At 41.0% G+C, this 5,428-nt stretch overlaps 1 protein-coding gene across 1 annotated transcript in view; it reads right to left on the bottom strand.

Annotated features, from left to right (window-relative positions):
- Nucleotides 1–5,428, bottom strand: part of LOC138947983 (uncharacterized) — a 627,639-nt gene that overhangs the window by 357,180 nt on the left and 265,031 nt on the right. The gene's annotated exons all lie outside the window — the stretch shown is intronic.

Here is a 5,428-nt window from a genome sequence, read left to right as displayed (position 1 = left end):
AGCGAGTTTTAGCGTCAACTAAGGTGACTCGAGTCGAACCGGAGGTCGCAAAAACTCGGTCCGGTACGACTGGAGTGACGTCACCGGTTAACCAACTTTCAACCTTGCTTCCTGCGTAGGGTCTCTCCAGTTCCAAGATGGCTGCCAAGGCGAGGTGAGAAACTTCTGCAAATATTTTTTGACAAAGTTACGGATTGTGAGAAGACATTTGTTGTAAATCACTTAGCCTTTCAAAAATTAAGGATACTGGGTTGGATACTGTCTTGGTTTTAATGCATTTTATTTTAGCAGTGATGTTTATTTTGGGAAGAAATGAGGTCAACAGGAGTTTGGGTGCGATTTCGGCTCAAATGTACTTTAGCGCCCTGAACTTTTACCCGGCTGTTTTGCGCTCGATTTTCACGCTCACTTCTTCATTGACGTTCGAATCGATAGTTCGATGTTTTGGCATTACATTCACATCAACAATAAAACAGTACTGCTTGTTCATCATCGTCGTCCATCAACTCTCCACAACAGTAAATCCGTAACGCGCTTGTCGCCATCTTGTTGCAAGGGACGCGACTGGACACAACCCAACAGCGTTTCCGCGAAGAAAAAAACCAGACATGCGCAGTGACCCTACCATAGCTCAACCCTGTTCCTCGCGAAAACTCGCTCATAGTTAAACTTTCTATCTAGTCATACCGGTAACTTAGGAACCGCCGCACAGCCAAGCCGTCACACACACAAGAGAAAACCTGGGGCTTATTGCACTGTCCAATCCTGTTTCTGACACCACCTTGCAGAAGTCATTTTACGCATTTTGCACAATCTTTCTTTTTGATTAGCCTACTTGTTTTGGTTTTCATTTTGGTTCTTGCTGTGTTTTGTGTGTGATTGTGGGCTATATTTAGAATTTACCCATCATCCTCTGTTTTACCCCACCCTGTGTCATACGGCTTGCTCCAAAACAAAATCGTCTGCTTCAGGAGCAGACGACAGAGAAATAGTATACATCACGTACGGTCACAATCTGTTGCATAAATTCCCTTTTTGTGTGCGGCACCTTAATTTAGGTCATGCACATCGTCAGAAAGAAGTCTAACTTTTAGACCAGGAACTGATTCAAGATTGAAGGTTGCCGACCTGGATATACAAGTGGGTGCAAGCTGACCTAAATCTCAAAGTCACGCCTCCTGTCACCCTGCATACAATTAAGCAAGTGTTGTCTAGTTTGCACAGTTGAATGGATCCACCCAACCGAAACTTGCCTGCTGCTGTTCACCGTAAAGATATACAATGTTTCACCTATGTGTGTGTGTGTGTGTCATGTGTGTGTGTGTGTGTGTGTGTGTGCATGTGTGTGCGTGCGTGCGTGTGTGTGTGTGTAGTGTGTGTGTGTGCGTGCGTGCGTGTGTGTGTATGTAAGTGTGTGTGTGTTGGGGGGGGGGTCGTTGGGGTATGTATGTGCATACTATGTGTGTGTGTGTGCCGGTGTGTGTGTGTTAGTGCGTGAATGTGTGTGTGTGTTTGTGTGGTCCTGTGCGTATAAATGCGTTAGTGTGAGTGTGAGTGTGTGATCAGCTGGTTTGTATGCAACAGCTAGTATGAATGCAATATAAATGATCACGTTACACTTGCGTGTTGATAGGTAGTGTCATGAAAAGCAAGATTATATACATTGACTACTATGAAGGATTTGCTCTCTGGGGCTCTATGCTTTTGAAATCAAAGCGGATCTAGCTGTGGGTCGTACTTAGAATCACAATTGCCAACCATAATTATGATTCATACACATTTGAACGGAATTGAGATAGTGTTATCGCCGTATGTCTGATTAATTTCCTGAGTAATATAAAAAGTAAGAGCGTTTGTGATTAATCATATGACCGGGGCTATCAAATGAAAGGATAGCATGCAACACTTGGAAAAAAGAGTTGAAGTAGTTTGCTTTGCAAATATAAATGTAAGTTCACGCGCATGTGTGTGTACACGTGCGTGCGTCTGAGTCCGTACGTAGATTCCTTCGTGCGTGCGTGTGTATGTGTGAGTGTGTGAGTGTGTGTGTGTGTGTGTGTGTGTGTGTGTGTGTGTGTGTGTGTGTGTGAGAGAGAGAAGAGAGAGAGAGGGAGAAAGAGAGAAAAGAGAGAGAGAGAGAGAAAGAGAGAGAGAGAGAAAGAGTCAGAGAGAGAGGGAGAGAGAGAGAGAGAGAAAGAGAGAGACAGTGAGAGTGAGAGAGATAGACTGGGAGAGACAGAGAGACAGAGGCACAGACAGAGAGAGAGAGAGAGAGAGAGAGAGAGAGAGAGAGAGAGAGAGAGAGAGAGAGAGAGAGAGAAAAACAAGTCGCGTAAGGCGAAAATACAATATTTAGTCAAGTAGCTGTCGAACTCACAGAATGAAACTGAACGCAGCAAGACCGTATACTCGTAGCATCGTCACTCCACCGCCCGTGGCAAAGGCAGTGCCCGTGGAATTGACAAGAAGAGCGGGGTATTCGTTGCGCTAAGAAGGATAGCACGCTTTTCTGTACCTCTCTTCGTTTTAACTTTCTGAGCGTGTTTTGAATCCAAACATATCATATCTATATATTTTTGGAATCAGGAACCGACAAGGAATAAGATGAAAGTGTTTTTAAATTGATTTCGAAAAAAAAAATTTTGATAATAATTTTTATATATTTAATTTTCAGAGCTTGTTTTTAATCCGAATATAACATATTTATATGTTTTTGGAATCAGCAAATGATGGAGAATAAGATAAACGTAAATTTGGATCGTTTTATAAATTTTTATTTTTTTTTACAATTTTCAGATTTTTAATGACCAAAGTCATTAATTAATTTTTAAGCCACCAAGCTGAAATGCAATACCGAACCCCGGGCTTCGTCGAAGAGTACTTGACCAAAATTTCAACCAATTTGGTTGAAAAATGAGGGCGTGACAGTGCCGCCTCAACTTTCACGAAAAGCCGGATGTGACGTCATCAAAGACATTTATCAAAAAAATGAAAAAAACGTTCGGGGATTTCATACCCAGGAACTCTCATGTCAAATTTCATAAAGATCGGTCCAGTAGTTTAGTCTGAATCGCTCTACACACACACACACACAGACACACACACACGCACACACGCACATACACCACGACCCTCGTTTCGATTCCCCCTCGATGTTAAAATATTTAGTCAAAACTTGACTAAATATAAAAAGAGAGAGAATTAAAGAGAGAGAGAGAGAGAAATCCGAGAGATAGAGAGAGAGAGAGAGGGGAGAGAGAGAGAGAGAAAGAGAGAGACAGCGAGAGTGAGAGAGAGAGTTAGAGACATAGAGAGAGAGAGAGAGAGAGAGAGAGAGAGAGAGAGAGAGAGAGAGAGAGAGAGAGAGAGAGAGAGAGAGAGAGAGAGAGAGATCCAAAAATTATCTCTCTTGTTATGCAGTTTTTGTCTATCCTCTAGGAAAACCGAAGAGACAGGCAAACAAAGCAAAACATGGATGTCAGCCTATGCTCAAATGTTGATGTGTTTTTGTTTGTTTTATTCGCCTTCCAGGTGCAAAGTCTACTGTTTCTGCTTAGCCGGTCAATACGAGTTATATGCAGGCTAAGTTCTGAAAGATCGAGCCCCGTTTTATGTTTGCACAGGCTAGCTTTAAATTGTAAGACTTCGGGGAGGGGGGTAGTCACGGATACACAGAAAAACCACTTAGCTTAAACACCTTCTAGCGCGGCAAACGGAATATAACTGCCTCACTGGCCACTTAAATACACTCAACACCTATAATTCAGGTCATATGCACATTCGGATGTGCGTGCATGGATTCATAGCCAACACGCGCGGTTGAGGTACAAAATAAAATTCATTGGGCTCCGTCCGAGTTTTTTTAGAGCCATACATCTTTGGTGAAACACCCATTGAAAACCTTGCAATGTTTACTTGTACTTTACATTTGGCCAGGTCTGCGTACATATCCACTAAAATGAAATACGTGCGAATACTTGATAGGAATTTAACTAAGAAAACAAATTTTAGTTTTGATTTTGTGACTCTAATATTACTTAACATAAGTTCAAATGAAATTGCTTTGGCAATGTTTTGCTTTGTGTGCACACACACACACACACACACACACGCACACATACACAGACTGACACACACACACACACACTCACACACACACGCACACACACACACACACACACACACACACACACACACACACACACACACACACACGCAAGACAGAAGAAAACTAATACAGAACTAAACAAAGAAAGAAAGAAAGAAAGCAGGATTGCAAGAAACAAACAAAAGACAAACAGTGCCAAAAAGAGAGGCACAGAGGGAGAGAAATAAATTGAAACAAACCGACTGTATTTCCTTTAATAGGTTTTATTTTGTTCTGTTATATATATGACTAAGTGCCAAAAGGTGCATACGAAAAGCGGACAAAGGGGCTAAAAAATAAAAGTTGACAAACACGACTGATATTGTGATTTTTGTTAAGACAACAGATGCTGGAACCCAATTACGAAAAGAAAAGATAAATTTACCCAAATGATTTTACAAATAACGATAATTTTGTTCGTTATATCATTCAAAACGGCACTGAGTCATAGCATTAAGGTTATCTCGCACGTTTTTAAAGCTAGGGCTTTGAAACTTGGCACACAACCAAAGTATAATGACCTCCAGGTATGGTGCACATCACATTAAACAACATTGAATTTCAAGGTCACAGCGAGGTTAAATTTCCTTTGCAAACTGGAAAATTGTCGTTGTCACGTCTTACATGTTTTAATACTAGATCAGTTAGACTTTACATACTTCACATACTTTCAGCATTTTATAAAACCTCATTAAAAGTGACCTGCTGGTTAATCTTTGTCAAAGTTCAAGGTCACAGCGGGGTCACATCTGGTCCAAATGTGGAATATTTTCAATTTATTCAGCGCGTTTGTAGCACGAGCTTTGAAAATACACACAGTTCTAGTGTATAATGTTCACACACGATTAAAGTCTGGTTGAAAAAGTCAAGGTCACAGCAGGGTCGCGTTGAGGTCAAACATATACATTTTTCAATGAGGTTTTCTCATATGTTTTTGAAGCTAGGGCCTTGAAACTTGGCACACTACGCAAGTTAAATTAAACCTCATCAAATTCCAAGGTCACAGTAAGGTTAAAGATCCTTTAAGGATATTTTCTAAAAAAGGTGACCGTCTGGTTAATGTTTGTCAAATTTCAAGGTCACAGCAGTGCCATCTGGCTTAAACTTTGAAAAATTGTCAATTTCTTCAACTAGTTTTATAGTGTTTGAAGTCATTCACACATGATGAAAGTCTGGTTGATAAAATCAAACGTCAAGGTCGCAGCGGGGTCGCATTGAAGTCAGACACATACAATTGTCATTTTCACGAACGCCTTTTAAGCAACACCTTTGAAACTTCAC

Source organism: Littorina saxatilis, linkage group LG15 (genome assembly GCF_037325665.1).
Source record: "Littorina saxatilis isolate snail1 linkage group LG15, US_GU_Lsax_2.0, whole genome shotgun sequence".
Lineage (NCBI taxonomy): Eukaryota > Metazoa > Mollusca > Gastropoda > Littorinimorpha > Littorinidae > Littorina > Littorina saxatilis.
The sequence above is the reverse complement of the archived record's forward strand: the minus strand, read 5'-3'. Positions and strand labels throughout refer to the sequence as shown.